General features: G+C 38.3%; 1 pseudogene; it reads left to right on the forward strand.

Annotated features, from left to right (window-relative positions):
* The first annotated feature begins 11 nt into the window (after positions 1-11).
* LOC122044298 lies at positions 12-24,054 on the forward strand (annotated as a pseudogene).
* The last annotated feature ends 407 nt before the right edge of the window (positions 24,055-24,461 follow it).

Below are 24,461 nucleotides of genomic sequence, written 5' to 3' on the forward strand. Positions count from 1 at the left end.
ACTCATCCGCAATGAGCATTGAGAGCATAGATGAAAAGGGAGCAGTGTCAGAAGGAAGCAGGACTATAGGGGAGCTTCAGATCAAGGGGTCGACGAGGTAAGTCAGGTATAATCTTTGTCTCCTAACAAGTTGTACAAGTTTATAAAAATCTTGTCTAAAACTTCCTGTCAATTAGAAAATGATAATAAAAATTATTAAAATAAAATAATTAGTTAAAAGGAATCTTAGCAATATCTTGTCAATTGAAAAATTTCGACAAACTAAAAATAGAAAATAAAAATTTAAAAGAACAAATATAAAATTTAAGAAATTCTGCATGTTCGAATGTTATTCCTTCAAAATTTAGAAATTTGCAATGACTCAATTGACATCTTAGATATCATAAGGGTCAAATCAAAAAATTATTATCAAAATATATTCTGAAAAATTTCTGATTAATCTAATAGGTAGGGTTCCAAAATTATACTTAGATTAAATTTTTATGCATGCCTTATTTTTAAATTGAATTAAAGTTTTTTTTAATTGTCTAATATTTTCAAATAAATTACTTTGCATGATTTCTGTTAGAAATTAATTAGAATTATCTAAATAAATTGTTTCACATAATTTTTTTTAGAAATTAATTTATTCTTTAATTTTTCTGAGAAAAAGAATTTCATCACTAATCTGTAGAAAAATTTTTAAATTTTTTTGACCGTTAAGTTATTTTTTATAAAGTTTTTAGCAAAAATTATATTTTTAATTTAAAAATAATTCGCAGAGTAATTTTTGTAAAATTTATTTTTCTGTGAAAATTTATCATGTTCCCTATTCAAGAAAATATTTTCAAAATTTTTTTTGACCATTATTGAATTTTATATGAATTATTTATCCAAGTTCTACCTTTTAATATTAAAAATTCTCGAAAGTTATTTTTTGAATTTTTTTTTTTTTGCAAAATTACTTGCTATAATACATACTCAGAAAATTTTTCAAGATTTTTTGAGCTTAAAAATTATTTTAAGAAATTTTTTATCAGAAAATATCTTTTTTGAAATAATTTATTATTGCTCAAATTATTTTCAGTTTCTTTTCAAATTTTTATTACTGCTTTGGATATATCTGGTAAACTGTTATAAAATTTTTTTTTGATATTTTTTCTAATTAAAAATAATTTTAATAATTATTTCTCTAAAAATGCATTATTTGGTCAATTTTATTTATCTATTCAATTTTGCCTTAGAGACTGTTTTAGATTTATTTCCAAGTTATTTTAATATTACCCTTATTTTTAATGTGATCAAATGGGGAGAATAAGAGATTAAGTGTAGGGGAGGGTACATTTTTTTTATCACATACTTGTTATTTTTACTGTTATACTTGTTATTTTTACTATTATTTATTTTTTGTTTATCCTAACTTAACTTGGTTTACTCACATCAAAAAGGGGGAGATTGTAAGTACCTTGTTGTAATTTTGATGTGATCAACCAAATCAAGTTAGGTTATGTTGTGGTTTGATGCCCTGTGTTTATGTGTGCAGGAACTTAGGAGCACAGGAAGTTGAGCGATAGACACAGCTAGCGTGAAGGACGACACAAGAGAGAGTCTATGGGCTTGGTGCGCTCGAGGGATAAGGCGATGCGGAAGAGTACGCTGGCGGATGAGAAGGAGGCGCGAAGCATTTCTGAGGGACAAGAAGTCGGAGCAGAAGGTTGTTCGAGAAGGTCGGAAAATGGTTCGGGTGAGCCCTATTCCGGATGGCCGAAATCACCCAAGTGAGAGGAAGCGAAGCGGAAGACCCAGACCAAAAGTCAACACGAAGTTGACTTTGGTCCGAGCGGTTGGAACCCTGGGGCAGGCAGGGCGCCCTGGGCTCGCGCTCTGGTCGAGGGTTGGTTCAGCCCGGTCCAGCGCCTAGACCAAAAATCTTATCAAAATGCCAGCTGTTGCGATCCGTTACGACGTGGATAAAGTTTTATACACGTCAAGGGGCCCGGGACCCTTCAAAGCGCTCGGATCAAGGCTATAAATACAGCTTTGATCTTAGTAGCTAAACACAACACTTGTAAACAATCTTCTTTCTGTTTAGCTTTGTAATCTAGTGTTTTAATTACTGTAAGAGGCTTCTCCACGAGAAGGAGATTTGATAGTGAGCTTTTAACGTCTTGGATCAGCAATTCCCTGATTGCAAACTAAGTAAATCTCTGTGTCTTTTTCTTTTTTATTAATTAGCTTCTTAATTTTTTTTTGTACAAGTGTTTATTTTAATCAAGCTATAAGATCAAGAAAGGTATTTCTTGTTTTTATTATGCAAGGCAATCCACCCCCTCTTGTTGGCCGCAAGGGACTAGCAACCAATAATATCGTCAAAACGAGAACTATTGGGGATACTTGGGGTATTTGTGTAGATGAATGTATATTTATGCTAAAGATGGTTGGCCCAAAGGAAAGTCATTTTTATGCCAGATTTATGTTTAAGGAAGCTCACAAGTCTAGTTTCGCTTCTAAGTCATGCACATAGTGTGTTGGCCCAAGAGAAGATGCACCATGTAACTGATTATAAGTGTTGTGAGTGATACTCGAAAACATAATTAACTAAGCTGATACATAATGTTAATCATGTGCATGGTGTGTCAAACCCAAAGGAAGATGCGTTGTGTGGCAGATGAAAAAAATTATGAGTTGTTTGGAGAGTACCGTCAACAAATTATAATTTAGTCTAAAGACTTAATGTAATTTTGCACTAGGTATCCCAATTAATGCCCATAAAGTTGTATTTGTTAGGATCTCTTCGTACTCGGCTAGAGAGGGGGGTGTGAATAGCCGCCCCAAATCGCTCGTTTCTTCCTACAATTCGTTAGCGCAGCGGAAAAATAAACTAGAAACGACAGGAAGAATACAAACCTCAAACAAACCGATGTAACGAGGTTCGGAGATTAGGGCTCCTACTCCTCGGCGTGTCCGTAAGGTGGACGAGTCCAGTCAATCCGTCGGTGGATGAGTCCCCGGAGAACCGGCTAATACAAACTCCTTATGGGTGGAGAAACCTCGCCACAACACACTCTTGCAACAGCAAGTAAGGAGAGTACAGAAATACAAAGAAAGACGGCAAGAAATACAACAGTAAGAAAACTCTTGCTTGCCTTCTCTTCGACTGGAAGAAGCAGCAGCTCCAAGCGCCTACAACAGCAGGTGACCCAGCCAAAGGGAAGCTCACGCAAAGCTTCAACGCTTCAAGAACTCAGCAGAGCTCAGCAGCAGAAAGAAGAGCAAGAAGAAGAAGGAGGCTCGCAGCAGCAGCCCTCCTTTTATAACCTGCGAAAAAAGCGAAGAAACACAGAAGAAATCTAGCCGTTGCGTCGCAACGGCTAGTGCCTGGATCGGTCTGTGGACCGATCAGGCTCCATGTGGATCGGTCCACAGACCGATCCATTCCCTAGCCGTGCTTCTGTTCCGTCTATGATCGGTCCATGGACCGATCAGGGAACCTCCTGATCGGTCCACAGACCGATCAGGGAACATCCTGATCGGTCCAGGGACCGATCAGGATTTGTACTGATCGGTCCACAGACCGATCAGCCCCTCTTGCGCCTCGCTCCTATTCGGCTTCTGATCGACTCCTGATCGGTCACCAGACCGATCAGTCAATCACACAGTATGCTACTGATGTGTTACTGATCGGTCACCAGACCGATCAGAATATTCTCGGTATCACTGGATCGATCACCAGATCGATCCAGCTCATGGTTTTCGCCCAAACCAAGTCCAAACCAACATCCGGTCAATCTTGACCTGTTGGTACATTGCGCCTAGCATCCGGTCACTCCCTTGACCTGCTAGAATTCCCCGCCAAGTGTCCGGTCAATCCCTTTGACCTACTTGGACTTTCCTCAACACCAGATGTCCGATCATCCCTGATCCATCTGGATTTTCCCTTGCCTGGCTTCACTCACCAGGACTTTCACCTAGCTTCACTCACCAGGATTTCCATACTGCCTAACATCCCAGTTAGGACTTTCTCACTGCCTGGCTTCACTCACCAGGACTTTCCAACTGCCTAACATCCCAGTTAGGATTTTCCCACTGCCTGGCTTCACTCACCAGGACTTTCCACACTGCCTAACATCCCAGTTAGGACTTTCTCACTGCCTGGCTTCACTCACCAGGACTTTCCCATTGCCTGGCTTCACTCGCCAGGACTTTCCACACTGCCTAACATCCCAGTTAGGACTTTCTCACTGCCTGGCTTCACTCACCAGGACTTTCCAACTGCCTAACATCCCAGTTAGGACTTTCCCTCGTGCCAAGCTCCCTGCTTGGACTTTTCCGGTGCCAAGTCTCCATACTTGAACTTTTCCAGTGCCAAGTCTCTATACTTGGACTTTTCCCGTGCCAAGTCTCCATACTTGGACTTTTCGCGTGCCAAGCTCCCTGCTTGGACTTTTCCCGAATTTAGGTCAACCAGGTCAACCTTGACCTACGGTTGCACCAACAATTTCCTAAACATCTATTCTTGTCAAACATCAAGAATAGAACTCTCTTCTCGACAAACATCAACATACAACTCAACTAGGTCAATCTTGACCTAAGGTTGCATCAACAATCTTCCCAAGTCAAACATCAAAATACAACTCGAGTCAAGTCAACTCGAGTCGGGTCAACCAAGTCAACCTTGACCTAAGGTTGCACCAACAATCTCCCCCTTTTTGATGTTTGACAAAATCCAAGATCAAGTTAGGTTAACCCGATAACCTAACTTAGGTTTTCCAACCATCTTCCAATGTCCAATGTTCTTTCCTTGAACATTCTCTGGACATTCTCCCCTTAGGTTAACCCGATAACCTAACTTGGGTTCTCCAATAATTCTCCCCCTTTTTGACACACATCAAAAAGAATTCCAATGTTCTTCCTTGAACATTCCTTGACATTCTTCCCCTAGCTTAGGTTAACCCGATAGCCTAACTTGGGTTCTCCAATAATTCTCTAATGAATGCTCTCCCCTTTTTGACACACATCAAAAAGAAGATGGAGGGTATCAAGGTCAAGAGTTTCTTCCTAATGAAAGTCCTATACCTCTCATTGAAACTCTTAATTTCCCCCTTGATACTAAACTCAACAATCAACTTAGTGATAATCCCATATCACTAATCCTCAAAAATCTTAAGGAGTAAAAACTCCCCCTAAAAGTCAACTCCCCCTTGACAATTAGGTAAAACTCCCCCTAAAGGTCAACTCCCCCTTGACCATTGCACCAACAATGTCTTGGAGAGTTTCAAGCCTTAAGAAACTCAAAAATACCACTTCCATAACTGAAATTTCAGACACCAGCTGAAAAATCAGAAATTCGGCACGCCCTGATCGGTCCCCAAACCGATCAACCCTTCACCAGATCGCACTCGTGCCACTGGAACTCACTGGATCGGTCTGCAGACCGATCCACAATACTCTGGATCGGTCCGCAGACCGATCAGAGCTTCCCTGGATCGGTCCCCGGACCGATCCAGCCACTGAAATCAGAACCTCTGATTTCCCCTTCCGGAAATTCAGAAACTCCTAATAAATTCAAGAGAATTCCAAAAATTACGAAACTTTGAGGATACATCCCTCATATCATACACTATCATGGAAAAATAGTTTTCTATGAAAATAACTTCCATTTTTCAATCTTGATACAAAGTTCAAAAACTTTGAGATAGTTCAAGTTTAACTCAACTTTGTATCGTAATGTTCAATGATGAATGCTATCACTAGGAAAGCTTCATCAAGGTTTTTCAAATCAATTTTAACATGCTTTTAAAACCATTTGAATTTAGGACCATAATCTTAGGGCTAGATGTTCATGACTTGTACACAAGCTTTCCCTATGATCCTTAATTTCTTGAATTAGGGTCATCTAGGTACAAGAACTATGCACCTTGATCCTAACTCATGATCCTAATATCTCACACACATCTAAGGTGTATCAAACCACATTCAAGTCAATTTGATGTGAGATATGGGTTAAGGTCAACTTAGGCTAAGTTCTCATGCATTTTCTAAACACCAATTTGATCTCAATATCAAAATGTGTTTTTCATCCTTAAATCAATTCAATTGATTATTAATGCAAGAGATGATGACATGGCATAAATGATATCATAAATGGAAAACATGTGCCAATGTCATGATGTCATGACATAAAGTATGAAACTTAACTAGAGCATGACATATAATAACCTAAGCATTATCATGACATTTCAAATGATCATAAATTAAATATGATGTCATGACATGGCATATGGCAAACAACCATGGTAAGTTAACACAAATAAAATACCTAGATTACCTATCTAAGTATCCTTAATCACTTAGTTAACTTAAATTCTAATCCTAGATTGCCCAAAGTGCTCCAAGAAAATGTCAAAACCCAAATTGGCATTTCTTGATCTCTTGTTTGATTTATACCATTTTAAAATTTTACAAGAGTAGCACTTCTAAATTAAGGCCCGGATTGCCTTGATTACCTAAGAGAATATCAAAATCCCAATTTGATATTTCTCTAGGTTTTTCCAAATTGTGTCAATTCAAAGTAAGATTAATATATTCTCACTTCGGCACACTTTACTCTTCCAAGGAGTGAATGATAAAGATTATTCCATTTCATTTTCAAAGGTTCCCAAAAACCTTGAAAATGCTCCTTGAGTGTCAATTTCCTCAAAGTTGGGTTAACTACCCTTCTTATTGGAGTTGACACTCTCTAACCCATTTATGGGGTAGAGAAAATGCTCCTAGGAACCCAATACCTACTTGAGCTCATTGGGTTCACTAAAAATTCACTAGGGATGACTTCCCTAGCAACCCTCCTAATGACCCTCTTAGTCTTTGAAGCCTTGGTCATTTGGGTCTCATCAAGGTCAACTATAGGGGTGACTCCCCTTGTAACCTTGGTAATGGTCTTCCTAGCCCTAGGTTTTGTTCCATAATCGAATGGAACACTGTGGTAGGTGGGCTTGACCATTTGGGACTTAGGTTTGTGACCCAAACCTTTCTTGTCCTTGGACATTTGACCCTTAGGCCCTAGAGTTGACTTCTCTAAATTTTTAAGGGTCTTTTCTAGGGTATCAAGCCTTGACCTCAAGACTTGATTCTCCTTTTCTAATACCTCAAGTTTTGATTTGTCATTCTTTCTTGAGGTGTTCCTAGGCATGTGTCTAGTTGATTTAGGATTTCTACCTAGGTTTTCCTTAACCTTAGAAGTGTTAATCCTAGGGTTAGCATTCCTAGTAGTATCCCTATCTAGGTTGACATGTTTAGCACCTAAGCACATGTATTGATTAGTGTTAACATGCTTATCATTATTGACTAATGCAATAAAATTACTAGCATGTATCCTACTAGAATTGCACGAATGAGCCTTAAAAGATACCTTAGGGTTTGCCTTAGCTCCCCCTATCGATGTGCATCCCTTGTCCTTGTGAGGTTTCCTCCCCTTCGGACATTGGCTCCTATAGTGTCCCCTTTGCTTGCATTGGAAGCACACGATGTGCTCCTTGCCCTTGCGTTTCGGGACTCCGGCTTCCTTGACCTTTGGCGCCGGTGGAGTCTTTCTTACCCTCTTTGGACACTTACTCTTGTAGTGCCCAAATTCCCTACACTCAAAGCATAATATATGCAATTTACTAGAACTTAAATTGCTTGAGTTACCTAGGGTTGAGGTGGGATGTAAGCTCTCTCCTTCATCCCTTCCGGAGGTAGAAGCTTCTTCTTCTTGCTCCGAACTTGAAGAAGAACTCTCCTCCTCTTCTTCTTTAGATGTTGAGTGGCCCTCAACTTCTAATCCTCTATCTCCATGAAGTGAGCTACTTGATGACTCACTTGTCTCCTCTTCATGACTTGAAGTGGAGTTCTTCTCATAATACTTGGCCAAGTTATCCCATAATTCCTTGGCATTGTTGTAACCTATCTTACACAAGATGTTAGTAGGCAATGAAAATTCAATTATTCTCGTTACCTCTTCGTTGATTTCGGATTTGTGAATTTGTTCTCTTGTCCACTCCTCCTTCTCAAGTGGTTTTCCTTCCTTATCCACCGGAGGAGTAAAACCTTCTTGTACACAAAACCAATTCATTATGTTAGTCATAAGAAAGTACTTCATCCTTACCTTCCAATACGCGAAGTCGCCGCATTCGTAGAAGGGTGGAATGGTGATGTCTTCTCCATAGAGATCCATCTCTAGCCCGTGCTCCCCCGGGTGTTGATCCGTCGAAGAGCGGCCTCGCTCTGATACCACTTGTTAGGATCCTTCGTACTCGGCTAGAGAGGGGGGGTGTGAATAGCCGCCCCAAATCGCTCGTTTCTTCCTACAATTCGTTAGCGCAGCGGAAAAATAAACTAGAAACGAAAGGAAGAATACAAACCTCAAACAAACCGATGTAACGAGGTTCGGAGATTAGGGCTCCTACTCCTCGGCGTGTCCGTAAGGTGGACGAGTCCAGTCAATCCGTCGGTGGATGAGTCCCCGGAGAACCGGCTAATACAAACTCCTTATGGGTGGAGAAACCTCGCCACAACACACACTTGCAACAGCAAGTAAGGAGAGTACAGAAATACAAAGAAAGACAGCAAGAAATACAACAGTAAGAAAACTCTTGCTTGCCTTCTCTTCGACTGGAAGAAGCAGCAGCTCCAAGCGCCTACAACAGCAGGTGACCCAGCCAAAGGGAAGCTCACGCAAAGCTTCAACGCTTCAAGAACTCAGCAGAGCTCAGCAGCAGAAAGAAGAGCAAGAAGAAGAAGGAGGCTCGCAGCAGCAGCCCTCCTTTTATAACCTGCGAAGAAAGCGAAGAAACACAGAAGAAATCTAGCCGTTGCGTCGCAACGGCTAGTGCCTGGATCGGTCTGATCAGAGTCCATATGGATCGGTCCACGGACCGATCCATTCCTAGCCGTGCTTCTGTTCCGTCTATGATCGGTCCATGGACCGATCAGAACGTCGATCGGTCCACGCCGATCAGGAACATCCCTGATCGGTCCGAGGACCGATCGATCTTGATCGGTCCACGCACCGATCAGCCCCTCTGCGCCCGCTCCTATTCACGATCGACTCGATCGGTCACCGATCGATCATCAATCACACAAGATACTCGATGTTATCGATCGGTCACCGGACTCGATCGAATATTCTCAGATCACCGGATCGATCACCGGATCGATCCAGCTCATGGTTTTCGCCCAAACCAAGTCCAAACCAACATCCGGTCAATCTTGACCTGTTGGTACATTGCGCCTAGCATCCGGTCACTCCCTTGACCTGCTAGAATTCCCCGCCAAGTATCCGGTCACTCCCTTGACCTACTTGACCTTCTCAACACCAGATGTCCGATCATCCTTGATCCATTTGGATTTTCCCTTGCCCGGCTTCACTCACCAGGACTTTCACCTAGCTTCACTCACTAGGGTTTTTACACTGCCTAACATCCCAGTTAGGACTTTCTCACTGCCTGGCTTCACTCACCAGGACTTTCCAACCGCCTAACATCCCAGTTAGGACTTTCCCACTGCCTGGCTTCACTCACCAGGACTTTCCACACTGCCTAACATCCCAGTTAGGACTTTCTCACTGCCTGGCTTCACTCACCAGGACTTTCCCATTGCCTGGCTTCACTCGCCAGGACTTTCCACACTGCCTAACATCCCAGTTAGGACTTTCTCACTGCCTGGCTTCACTCACCAAGACTTTCCAACTGCCTAACATCCCAGTTAGGACTTTCCCTCGTGCCAAGCTCCCTGCTTGGACTTTTCCGGTGCCAAGTCTCCATACTTGAACTTTTCCAGTGCCAAGTCTCTATACTTGGACTTTTCCCGTGCCAAGTCTCCATACTTGAACTTTTCGCGTGCCAAGCTCCCTGCTTGGACTTTTCCCGAATTTAGGTCAACCAGGTCAACCTTGACCTACGGTTGCACCAACAATTTCCTAAACATCTATTCTTGTCAAACATCAAGAATAGAACTCTCTTCTCGACAAACATCAACATACAACTCAACTAGGTCAATCTTGACCTAAGGTTGCATCAACAATCTTCCCAAGTCAAACATCAAAATACAACTCGAGTCAAGTCAACTCGAGTCGGGTAACCAGGTCAACCTTGACCTAAGGTTGCACCAACAGTATTCATGTTTGTTGCATTTTGTTACTACACAACTATAATGGTATATACTTTGTTTAGAAAATTTAACTTATGCTCTTTGCTTTTGTTTATATAGTGTTCTCAAAGTCGACTAATCTAAACAATATTCTTGTGGTATAAACTTTAGACAATGGAAACAATATATAACAGTATTATTAAGCTGCATTGATTTAGACTTTGTATTTAAGCATGATCGTCCTACACCTTTATTTAGTGATTCCACTATAGATCAAAAGGTGATTTATGATAAGTGGGAGCGATCGAATCGTATGAGTCTTATGATCATGAAAATGTCCATTCCAGAATCAGTTAGTGATTCAATAACTAAGAATGAAGATGCCAAAACCTTAATTAAGGAATTAGCAGACCGATTCTCCTCAAATAAAAAGATCGAGACTTCTACACTTTTACAAAATTAGTATTCCTATGATACAATGGGAAGGGTAACATGAGGAAGTATACCATAAAGATGTCAAACTTAGTTACAAGACTTAAGACACTAAAGTTAGAAATGTTTAAAAGTATACTTATGAATCTCATCATAATCTCTCTGCCTACATAGTTCATTGTCTTTAAGATAAGTCACAATATTCAAAAGGAGAAGTGAACATTGAATTCTCTCATAGCTTAGTGTGTATAAGAAGAAGAGAGATTGAGGTATGACACATCTCATAGTGCTCACTTTGTATTCTCATCTTAAGAAAAAAATTGGTAATGATAATAGTAAGGGTAAACAACTTGCAGTGACTAGAGTTCAGGACATAAAGTGCAAAAGCAATAAAATTCAAACTCAATTTGTTTATTTTATAAAATGAAAGGTTATCTAAAGAATAATTGCCCCAGATACCTTAATTGACGTGTTAAAAAAGGTATACTTCTCAACTTTGTTAGTTCAGAAGTCAACCTAACTATTGTATCTAATAACACTTGATGGATAGATGCTGGTACAACTACTCATATAAGTATAACTATGCAGGTTATCTCAGAAGTCGAATGCCAATTGATGCTAATGATTTATCTACACGGGAACTGACAAGAAGGCGAACGTAAAGACGATAGGAGCTTTTAGAGTTTTTTTAAAAATTAATGTATTTTTAAATTTAAAAAATACATTTATAGTGTTATCATTTAAATGGAACTTAATTTCTATTTCATATTGGGATAAATCGAATATACTATTCATTTGGAAAGAAAAAATTTAGTATTTTTTTTAAAATTCTATTTTATGTGATACTAGTTCCTTGATCGATAAATTATATAGATTAGTCACTGAAACTCGAATAATATTATAATATATAGTATAAGTATAAAACATGATTTGAACGTGAAAATTCATCCATAAATATTTAGGATACATGTATAAATAACGCATAGAAAGATTAATGTTATTGGTGTTAGAGTGTATACTAAAAGTCTAGCTTTTTGTATAAACATATAAGAATCACATTGGTCAAATGTCTACATTTATGCTAAGTATAGTTGTTCAATTAATTTATATTATAGATAACATGGTGTGTGGTGTCACACACAGAAGATCATGTTATTAGTTCATTATAAATTATAAACAGTAGCTCACAACTAAGATGGATAGGAATAAACCATTAGAATAGTCGTAATGTAATTTGGTATTAGTTTATCTTGACTATAAAATTACACTAGTACACTCTGAGTGTATTGAGCAGGATCATTTAAGGTAAGTTCTTTTTATACTGACTGCATAAAAGAACAAGACCTTTGTTATTATGGAAGTGTGTGCTCTTAATCATGATATAATAATAAGCACATATACTCAATATTCATTTCTTTAATTTATCAAAGGGTGTAATTCAGTTCGATAAATCAATAGGCCCGATAAGTTGGGAAATTATATTATTTATATGGTGTATTGTTGATTATAGAATGAAACTGTGTCCTAGTAATCTAGGTTGATAATGTCCTCAAGAGGAGCTCATAAAGATTGTCATGTAAACCCTGTAGGTGGACTTAGTCCGACATGACAATAAAGTTGAGTGATACTACTCTTGGAGTTAGATATTAATTAAGTGAGTTGTCAGTAACTCATTTAATTAGTGGACATTCGATATCTTAAACACAGGGAGATTAACACACTCATGATAAGAAGGAGCTCATATAGTAATATGAGATTGGTGCGGTAGTTCAATAATAACTCTTTAGTGGAATGAGATATTATTGATGAACTCGAGTTGGGTGTTCGGGACGAACACGGGAAGCTCAAGTTCATCGGGAGACCAAAATCAATTCCTCCTCTTGGTCCCTGTCGTAGCCTCTTAATTATAAAGTGTTATATCCACCCATACCCACCTTCTTACCCACCTTAAGGTGGCCGGCCAAGCCTAGCTTGGAGCCCAAGCTAGGGCCGGCCAAACCAAAGTGAGTTGGTGGTCGGTCGTAGCTTGAACCCAAGCTTAATTGGCCGACCACATTAAATTAAAAGGATTTTATTTTTTAAAAATCTTTTCTTATGTGGAAGTCATGGTTTTAAAAGAGAGTTTAAAATTTAAATCTTTCCTTTTATAGTTTTCTACAAAAGATTAAGAGAAAGGTTTGATATCTTTCCTTATTTATAGTTAAAAGGAAGATTTTAATTTTTGATAAAACTTTCTTTTTATGTAACCATCCTCATGATTTTAAAAGAGAGTTTTAAAATTAAATCTTTCCTTTTTATAGTTTCTACAAAAGATTAAGAGAAAAGATTTGATATCTTTCCTTATTTGTAGATTAAAAGGAAGATTTTAATTTTGAGAAAAACTTTCCTTATTGTAATCATCCACATGTTTTAATAGAGAGATTTTAATTTATAAAAGTTTCCTTTTATAACCAACCATTAAGGGAATTTTTAAAGAGAAATTTTTATTTTAAAAATTTCCGGAAACAAATTAGGAAGTTTTAATTTTATGTTTAAAACTTTCCTTATTTGGAGGGATTGAAATGGCCGACCACATTGATAGAGAAAAGGAAAATTTTTTAATCAATTAAATTTTCCTTTCTATGGCAAAGAAAATAAGGAAGTTTTTATTAAAACTTTCCTTATTTGCCAAGACCAAGGAATATAAAAGAGAGGGTAGAGGTGCCTCACCTCGTAACAATACACATCTAGTATTCCTCTCTTCTCTTCCTTGTGGTGGCCGACCCTCTCTTCTTCCTCTTCCCCTATTCCTTTTCTTAAGTGGTTGGCGGCATCATCTTCTTGGAGAGATCTTGGTGGCCGGATTTTGCTTGGAGAAGAAGAAGAGATAGGAGACATTGTTTCCTAGCATCCCTTGGAGCTTGGTTGGTGGTCGAAGACCTTCATCTCTAAGAGATTCTTGGTGGCCGAAATTTGCAAGGAGAAGAAGGAAGCTTGGGTGGATTCTCGTCTCGGTAGATCATCGCTCACACGACGTCCGAGATAAGAAGAGGAATACGATAGAAGATCGTGAGGTCTATGAGCTACAAAAGGTATAATTAGTTATTAGTTTCCGCATCATAACTAGTTCATCCTTTTTTTTAGATCTTGAAGTACCAAACACAAGAGGCTAATGAATCTAGGCTATCGAATTTATGTTTTCGATTTTGTGTTTCTTTTGTTTTTAAAATTTGTGATTCAATTGTTCTTTTTGGTTAAACCTAAGGTTACTATAAGGAAATTAAATATTAAATTTCGTTGAAAGGTTTTGTCTAGGAAGTGGTGGATGCTCCCATACCCAAGAAGGTCTAGTGCCTCGCCATGTTTAACCTGGAAGCCGATCTCTGAAATTAATATTTAATTGAATTTGTAACATGGGTGGATTTGGATCAATAATGTTAAGCATCGTTTGTGATCCAAGTCTAAACCACTAAGAACAGATAAGTTGAATTTGGAATCAATGATGTTAAGTTCTGTTTGTGATTCCAAATTTAATTTCTAAAGAACACAATAAGTTGTTAGGAAAGGTTCAGGACTTGTACAAAATTTTTGTACAGGGGAACCAGTACGATATTCCGGATAGCAACAAACAATTGGTATCAAAGCTAAGGTTTGCCTCTGTGTGTTTAGTTTTCAGTTTAATTATGCACATGTCATACATATTTTAGGCAGGATAATAGTAGGATATGCTAACTCTGTGGTTGCAGACTCCAACTATTATGGTTTAATGTGATTGTGTGTGATTGACCCTTGGACATGTCAAGAGCATTTTATTGTGTGTGCATGATTGTATACAGCAGGAGTTGTATTAGCCCTAGGATTTTACATTTTTTGTTCGATCTATACTTCATGTACATTCCCTTGAGGAATATAGGATCGATATATGTAAAATTCTATTTTGTCGCGGATCGTATCCTTGCAAGGCGTAGTACTATTGGAGCACCAGAGGCGCAGCAGAAAAGGAAGCTCGATGGACCCGACGACATGAACCCTAGGGCTGGCAGCACACGGAGGACAGAAATGGAAGAAGCCATAATAGTTGGAAAATTAATTTTCATATTTATTGCTTTTATTTACTGTGATGTGTGTGTGCATTATTGGAACCCTCAAGGTTATTTTAGTGTGATCAAAAAGTTGAGTTAGGTCTTGTGTGTTTCTAACCTTGTGTCTAAGTGTGCAGGAGCTTAGGAGCACAGGTAGTCGAGTGGAAGACGCAGCTAACGAGAAGGACGACACGCGGTGCGTCCGAGGGACGAGGCGTTGCGGAAGAGTACACCAGCTGACGAGAAGGAAGCGTGCGGTGGTTCCGAGGGACGAAAGACAGAGCGGAAGACTGCTCGAGGAGCAAGAGACGCAGCTAGCGCGAAGGATGACACGTGGTGCATCCGAGAGACGAAGACTGCGGATGAGTACGCCAACGGACGAGAAGGAAACACGCGACGATTCCGAGGGACGAGAAGCCGGAGGGAAGCCCGCTCGAGAAGACCGGAAGTTGGGTTCGGGTGAGCCCTTTTTCGGATGGCAGAGATCACCCAAGCAAGCAGATCCGGAGTTGAAGACCCGGACCGAGACGAACTGAACCGGAGCAGTGGTCCCCGGATGAAAAAGTCAACATTTGTTGACTTTAGGCTCCGGGGCGCCCGAAACCATTCCGGGCGCCCGGAGCAGCCCGGGGCGCCCGAAACCATTCCGGGCGCCCGGAGCTGGTTTGTTGACCAGATCGCGTCAAACGCGATCTGAACATTGGGGGATAAAGTTTTATCCCCCCAGGGCGCCCGGAACCCCTTCCAGGTGCCCCGACCAAGGCTATAAATATAGCCTTGGTCCAGAAGCTTTTTAATCAGTTCAGAAATTGTAACAACACTTGTGCGCTTCCACTGTTTAGATTAGCTTCTCTCTTTCTGTGTCTACACTACTGTAAAAGAGGCTTCTCCGCCTAATGGAAATAGTAGTGTGATCATCTTCCTTGGATTAACAACCTCCCCAGTTGTAACCAAGTCAAATCCGGTGCCTCAGTTTTTTTATTTTCTGTTTATTTTATTATTCTTCAAGTGTTGGTTTGAAAAGTCGAGAAGGGTCGATTTTAATTTTTTAGGGCTATTCAACCCCCCTTCTAGCCGGCCCAACGGTCCTACATGCATGTGATGTGTGATTGCATGATAAAATTCCTCACCTTAAATAACTAAGTGTGAGAGGGATTTTAAATAAATTCTGCGGTCTCCATTACTGGTTTGTAAGTGATGCATTCAAACTTGCATGTTGTCTCTGAGTGTCTTCCTCCACAACAGATGAGTTTTTTTGAGGATCACTAGATCAAACATCCTTTATAAATGATTACTGGTTTGTAGGTGATGCATTCAAACTTGCGTGTTGGCTCTGAGTGCCTTCCTCCACAACGGATGAGTTTGTTTGTGGATCACTAGATCAAACTTCCTTTATAATTATTGGTTTGTAGGTGATGCATTCAAACTTGCATGTTGGCTCTAAGTGTCTTCCTCTACAACGGATGAGTTTGATTGTGGATCACTAGATCAAACTTCCTTTATGGGTAATTATAGGAAATTGTTTAGGATTGTGTGATCTTCTCTAGGTGAAGGAGCACAATCCTATAAGTAATCAAGTAATGGTATACACTTAGACACATTCAATAGTGTCCTCCCCAACGGAGTCACTGCTATTATTTGTGTGACCAAAGGAAAACCAACTATTAATTGTCATAAAATTAGGTTGACAAGATAATTAATGGGTAAGACCCTCCTCTTACAAATGTCTGAATTTGTATACGTCCACATTAACGTGGCATACAAAATTCACGGTGTTTGAGGTGTTGGTGAATTTAAATGATATTGTTTTGAGGAATCAATACTATTTTAAATTTAAAGTTTTGGTCAAATATTTGATCAAAGATAGACCAACTATTAATTTTATTTGTCATAAAGTTAGGTTGACGAGCTAATAAAATTAATGGATAAAATCTCCTCTTAAAGATTGAATTTGTATACATCCACACTAACGTGACATACAAAATTCACGGGGATTTTGAGGTGTTGGTCTTGACCAAATATTTTTGAGATTCTTAGGATTTCAAATGTTTGTCAATCCCCTAGCTATTATACTATAGAATAAACTTAGTAGTTCCAATTATAATGATTGGAAACAAAACTTGGACTCTAAGGTGAACTGTCCTCTCAGAAATGAGAACAATAAAACTGTATTTTATTCATTAGTTGTTGAAACATATTTAGTGGTGTTATCTACTGGTACCTGGTGTGTAGATACGAGAGCCACTGATCATGTCTGTAATTCATTGCAGGGGTTCCAGGAAACCTGACAACTATATGAAAGGGAAAATACCGTCTACATGGGCACCGCTGCATAAGTACGTAGCAGCTGTTGCAGTGGGAGATGTTTATCCTTTGAAAGAAATAAAACATTGACTGTCTTTACGTACCAAGTTTTAAAAAGAACTTGATTTCAATTTCTAAAACTATTTAAGGATAGATATTCTATCTATTTTGATAACAAAGTTGTTATCAAGAAAAATAGGGAAGTTATCAATTCTGGTACGTTGGTTGGCAATTTATAATCCAATAACTCCCACAATGCAACAAATGAAAAATAATAACACATCTTCTAACTCTAATAAGAGAAAACAACCTTCGAAAATGAACCAATCATATCTTTGCATCTAAGGCTAGGTTATATTAACTTGAGTAGGATTCATTGGTAGCCGATGAACTTTTAGGTTCATTGGTAGTGGAAAACTTTCCAACCTATGAGTCTTACTTGGAAGAAAAAATAACCAAGAAACCTTTTAAGTCTAAGGGGTAAGGAGCCAAAGATATGTTGGAAATGATTCATTCTGATTTGTGTGGACCTATGACTATCCAGGCAAGAGGTGGTTTCGAATATTTCGTCTCTTTTATAGACGACTATTCGAGATACGGGTGCATTTACTTGATACGCCGCAAGTCTAAGTACTTTGATAAGTTCAAAGAGTACAAGGCTGATGTGGAGAAACGTCAAGGTAAAAGTATCAAGACACTACGGTGAGATCGTAGTGGTGAGTACCTCTTAGGAGAGTTTAGAAGTCACTTATCAGATGTGGGAATTCAATCCCAACTGACTGCACCTGGTATACCCCAACAGAATGGTGTGACAGAACGAAGGAATAGGACTCTTATGGAAATGATTAGATCAATGATGAGTTATTCAGAATTACCCAATTCATTTTAGGGATATACATTGGAAACGGCAATGAACATAGTACCTTCTAAGTCAGAACTCTCTACTCCCATAGAATTGTAAAATGGGCATAAGCCTAGTCTGAAGCATATTCAGAATTGGGGTAGTCCAGCTGATAAGTTGGACAGGGGTTCACTTGTTTGTGGGTTATCCTAGAGAAACGAAAGGAGGTTTATAGTCCTAAAAATTAGAAGGTCATTGTTGGCATCAATACCCGATTTTTAGAAGAGGACTATATTATGAACCACAAGCCCATGAGTAAAATTGTTCTTAAAGAAATAATAAAGGACACGTCTAATCTAGTATCAACAGTACAAGATGAGATACCACAAGAAACTGCAACACGTATCACAAATGATACACAACAACAGACAATACCTCATCGTAGTGGGAGGGTTGTTAGGCAACCTGAAAGATTCATATTTTAGGAGAGTCTTTGGACTTGATCCCTGGTAAATATGAATCTGATCCCCGGACATATGATGAATCACTCCAAGATAAAGATGTAGCATCTTAGCAAAGAGCAATGAATACAAAATTAGAATATATGTATTCTAATAATGTCTGGGAGCTTGAAGAATCACCAAATAGTGTAAAAGTCATTGGGTGTAAATAGGTCTACAATAGAAAAAGAGGGATAGACGGGAAGGTGGAAACTTTCAAAGTAAGGCTTGTTGAAAAAGGGTATCGATTATAAGGAAACTTTTTCATCGGTAGTCATGTTTAAGTCTATCCAGATTCTTTTATCTATTGCTGTTTATATGGACCATGAGATTTGGCAAATGAATGTCAAGACAGTTTTCTTTAATGGAAGTCTTGAAGAAAACATCTATATAAAGCTACTAGAGGGGTTTATTGCAAAGGGTAAAGAGCGTCTAGTATGAAAGCTCAATTGGTCTATTTATGGACTGAAGCAAAGCTTCAAGGTTTTGAAATATCCTATTTAATGAAGAAATCCAGACCTATGGATTTATTAAGTGTCCAGATAAGTCTTGAGTATACAAGAAGTGTGATGGAAACGTGGTGGTATTTCTTGTACTATACGTAGATGATATTTTTGATAGTTGGAAACAATATCAAAGTGTTGTCGGAAGTAAGGGTATGGTTGTCCAAGCAATTCAATATGAAGGACTTGGGAGAATGTGCACTTATTCTCGGGATCAAAATAATAAGGGATCGCAAGAAAAGAATGTTGTGCTTATCCCAAGCTTCATATATCGATACGATCATAGCTCATTTTAGCATGCAAGACTTCAAGAAAGGTTTTCTACCTTTTAGGCATGGAATATCTTTATCTAAAGAGATGTCTCCGAAGACATAAAAATAGATAGAAGAAATGAAGGCAGTTCCTTATGCCGCAGCTATAGGAAGCCTAATATATACTATGTACGAGACCGGATATCTGTTTTACCGTGGGCATGGTTAGCAGATATCAAAGTAATCCAGGACAGGGACATTGCACTGTCGTAAAGCATATATTAAAGTACCTGAGAAGGACTAGAGATTATATGCTGGTTTACCAAGCAGATGATTTGCTCTCTGTGGGTTACACGGATTCAGAATTCCAATCTGTTAGGGACAATAGTAAGTCAACCTCGGGGTTTTGTGTTTATTTTAGGAGGTAAAGCCGTAACAATGGAGGAGTGTTAAGCATAGATGTTTTTCGGACTCCACCATGGAAGCTGAGTATGTGGCAGCCTCTGAGGCAGCCATAGAAGCTGTATGGCTCAGAAACTTCATGATGGACTTAGATGTAATTTTTGGTTTGCCCAAAAATTATTAAATGTATTGTGATAATAAGTGGTGCAGTAGCAAACTCCAAGGAACCACGAGCCCATAAAGCAAGTAAACACATAGAGCGCAAGTACCACCCAATATGAGACATCCTATAACGAGGAGAAGTTGTTGCCGCCTAGATTTCATCAGGTGATAACCTGGGAGATCCTTTCACTAAGGCCCTTAAGGCAAGAGCTTTTGATGGGCATGTTGAAGGGTTGGGAATCAGATGTATGGCAGGGTATATGGCAGCATAGTCTTTTAGTATAAGTGGGAGATTATTAGAGTGTATACTAAAAGTCTAGCTTTTTGTATAAACATATAAGAATCACATTGATCAAATGTCTACATTTATGCTAAGTATAGTTGTTTAATTAATTTATATTGTAGATAACATGGTGTGTGGTGTCACACACAGAAGATCATGTTATCAGTTCATTATAAATTATAAACAGTAGCTCACGACTAAGATGGATAGGAACAAACCATTGGAATAGTCGTAGTGTAATTTGATATTAGTTTATCTTGACTATAAAATTACACTAATACACTCTGAGTGTATTGAGCAGAACCATTTAAGGTAAGTTCTTTTTATACTGACTGCATAAAAGAACAAGACCTTTGTTATTATGGAAGTGTGTGCTCTTAATCATGATATAATAACAAGCACATATACTCAATATTCATTTCTTTAATTTATCAAAAGGTGCGATTTAGTTCGATAAATCAATAGGTCCGATAAGTTGGGAAATGATATTATTTATATGGTGTGTTGTTGATTATAGAATGAAACTGTGTCCTAGTAATCTAGGTTGATAATGTCCTCAAGAGGAGCTCATAAAGATTGTCATGTAAACCCTGTAGGTGGACTTAGTCCGACATGACAATAAAGTTGAGTGGTACTACTCTTGGAGTTAGATATTAATTAAGTGAGTTGTCAGTAACTCATTTAATTAGTGGACATTCGATATCTTAAACACAGGGAGATTAACACACTCATGATAAGAAGGAGCTCATATAGTAATATGGGATTAATGCGGTAGTTCAATAATTACTCTTTAGTGGAATGAGATATTATTGATGAACTTGAGTTAGGTGTTCGGGGCGAACACGGGAAGCTCAAGTTCATCGGGAGACCAAAACCAACTCCTCCTCTCGGTCCCTGTCGTAGGCTCTTAATTATAAAGTGTTATACCCACCCATACCCACCTTCTTACCCACCTTAAGGTGGCTGGCCAAGCCTAGCTTGGAGCCCAAGCTAGAGCCGACCAAACCAATGTGAGTTGGTGGTCGGCCCTAGCTTGAACCCAAGCTTAATTGGCTGACCACATTAAATTAAAAGGATTTTATTTTTTAAAAATCTTTTCTTATGTGGAAGTCATGGTTTTAAAAGAGAGATTAATATTTAAATCTTTTCTTTTATAGTTTTCTACAAAAGATTAAGAGAAAGGTTTGATATCTTTCCTTATTTATAGTTAAAAGGAAGATTTTAATTTTTGATAAAACTTTCCTTTTATTTAACCATCCTTATGATTTTAAAAGAGAGTTTTAAAATTAAATCTTTCCTTTTTATAGTTTCTACAAAAGATTAAGAGAAAAGATTTGATATCTTTCCTTATTTGTAGATTGAAAGGAAGATTTTAATTTTGAGAAAAACTTTCCTTATTGTAATCATCCACATATTTTAATAGAGAGATTTTAATTTATAAAAGTTTCCTTTTATAACCCACCATTAAGAGAATTTTTAAAGAGAAATTTTTATTTTAAAAATTTCCAGAAACAAATTAGGAAGTTTTAATTTTATGTTTAAAACTTTTCTTATTTGGAGGAATTGAGGTGGTCGGCCACATAGATAGATAAAAGAAAATTTTTTAATCAATTAAATTTTCCTTTCTATGGCAAAGAAAATAAGGAAGTTTTTATTAAAACTTTCCTTATTTGCCAAGACCAAAGAATATAAAAGAGAGGGTAGAGGTGTCTCACCTCATAACAATATACATTTAGTATTCCTCTCTTCTCTTCCTTGTGGTGGCCGACCCTCTCTTCTTTCTCTTCCCCTATTCCTCTTCTTAAGTGGCCGACGGCATCATCTTCTTGGAGAGATCTTGGTGGCCGGATTTTGCTTGGAGAAGAAGAAGAGATAGGAGGCATTGTTTCCTAGCATCCCTTGGAGCTTGGTTGGTGGCCGAAGACCTTCATCTCTAGGAGATTCTTGGTGGCCGAAATTTGCAAGGAGAAGAAGGAAGCTTGGGTGGATTCTCGTCTCGGTAGATCGTCGCCCACACGACGTCCGAGATAAGAAGAGGAATACGGCAGAAGATTGTGAAGTCTATAAGCTACAAAAGGTATAACTAGTTATTAGTTTCCGCATCATAACTAGTTCATTCTTTTATTTAGATCTTGAAATACCAAACACAAGAGGCTAGTAAATCTAGGCTATCAAATTTATGTTTTCGATTTTGTGTTTCTTTTGTTTTTTAAATTTGTGATTCGATTGTTCTTTTTGGTTAAACCTAAGGTTACTATAAGGAAATTAAATATTAAATTTCGTTGAAAGTCTTTGTCTAGGAAAGGTTCGGTGACGCTGAAGCCATCCTTTAACGATATCGTCACCAATACGCGGAGGTCAAAGCAATAGATTTCCGAACAAAGGTGACGTTTTATATTCCTATTTACATCGTTTTATCACAGGAAAGTTTTTTTGAGAAGGGCATATATCATCAGTTCACGATATGTATTTCTTCTCCAAAATATCGGTCATTAGGTGGTTCTTAGAAATAGAATATGCATCCTCATTATTCACCGAACTCAATTCGATACGGTTTGGTTGCACTAGATTCATAACTCCCACCTTCGTTCTTTCTTTTTGTAGTGGATCCCACCACAAACACACACAAACACAACATTATTCTTCTTTTGTTTAGGACTCAGCACAATCTACTTCTCTGCAATCTTACCTAGGTAGCTGTCATTGTAGCCTTATTCAAGATCAAGGCACCTCTCCACTTCACAGATTTGGGAGCCTGATGTATTAGGGATCACATAGTTAGATCTGGTAGCATTAAGACATTCTACAAAAGATACAAATGAAATGCTTCTAACTTAGTTTTGTGACCTTTTATTTTTTTGGTAGGTGTCACTATAACTTATTTTACACAAAAAAATCTTTATTAATCATTTTTTTTATGCACAAAAAGTGATTATGATGAATTCCGAGATCATCAATTGCTAAGAGTTAAAGAAGTCATTATTCTGAGCCAACCAACGACAATTTTCCAGCATGAGCAGTGGCTAATGGCGCTGTCAATGTCTTGGAACAGTTGAATGGGACCGTAGAAAAGAAATGATCTCAATGTATTGGTTTTAGAAAACTTCATGGTTTTACATATTTATTGCCTTTTTGGGAAGTGTTATAGTATAATGTCCAATTACCACGGATTTAGATTTGTTTTGGAAGGCTATCATGACATTCAATACTTATCGTTATCTTTTTTTGAACATTTTGCCAATATACTAACATTCTTGACCTTTAATTATTAAGGCTGATGTGGTAGCAGATGAAATTAACGCCCGGGTTGAAAATGTTACTTCAAGAATCAAACTTGATCAAAGAGCTCCCTCCTCCCGGATCTGTCGACAGTGACACTAGATTGGTCCTGGGGAATGCACTCTACTTCAAAGGATCCTGGACTGAAGAGTTTGATGCATCTAAGACATTAAACTCTGAATTCTACCTCCTGAATGGAACATCTGTCGAAGTGGCTTATGACTAGTTGGGAAAAACAGTTTCTGGCCTCATACGATGGATTCAAGGTTCTTAGGCTTCCCTATAAGCAAGGTGAAGATAAAAGGTCATTCTCTATGTATATCTTTTTGCCAGACGCCAAAGATGGTCTATGGAGTTTTGAGGAGAAGTTAAACAGTGAATCTGAGCTCTTAACACGTTTTCTTTCAATGTGAAAGGTTGAAGTGAACAAATTCAAGCTGCCCAAATTCAAGATATCATTTGGTTTTGAAGCGTCTGCAGTGTTAAAAGTTTGGGTCTGTTCAGTGCAGATGCAGATTTGTCAGAAATGGTGGATTCGTCTATTAGACATACCCTCTATGTATCATTAATTTTCCACAAATCCTTCATTGAAGTCAATGAAGAAGGAACAAAAGCAGCTACTGCTTCTGCTGCAGTGATGCATGGGATGTCAAGGTCATTACCCATGGATCCACTGGACTTTGAAGCTGATCACCCATTTATGTGGCAAGCATCCCATCACGTACTAACTCGGACGACCAGTGGGGTCATAACCCATTTATGTTCACTGGGCATGTTCTCAATCCATCAATTGAGTAAACTATAAATATGGTATCAATCTGTTTGGAACTTCTTGCAAGTTTTTGTTGCTGGTGAAATGTACTGAGTTTCACGTGTCTTTAAGACAATTGCGCTTACCCAGCGTCCCTGGAAATGTACTGAGTTTCACATGACAAAAGACGATTACGTTCATCTCAGCACCTCGGAAATGTACTGAGTTTCATGCATGAATGTTTGCTGGTTGATGTTATGAGTTCTCTATTTTCGATGACAAGATAGGTGTTAAGGGCGTCTCCAATAGTTAAAACTCTAAATGAATTTTTTTTTATGATTTCAATATGTCATGTCAATATTATAAAACCTCATGGAAACATTCCCAATGGTTAAAGCTTTAAATGAACTTTTTTATGATATAATTCATAGCATGTAGTTGCATGACTTCATGCATATACATCAATTTAATACATAGCATGTAGTTGCATGGCTCCATGCATATACATCAATTTAATACAAAAGAATAGGTTTGAATTTTCACTACCGCTCTAAAATTATAAATCTCAAATCTCATATCTACAATAAT

The sequence above is a fragment of the Zingiber officinale genome, chromosome 1B (genome assembly GCF_018446385.1).
Source record: "Zingiber officinale cultivar Zhangliang chromosome 1B, Zo_v1.1, whole genome shotgun sequence".
Classification (NCBI taxonomy): Eukaryota; Viridiplantae; Streptophyta; class Magnoliopsida; order Zingiberales; family Zingiberaceae; genus Zingiber; species Zingiber officinale.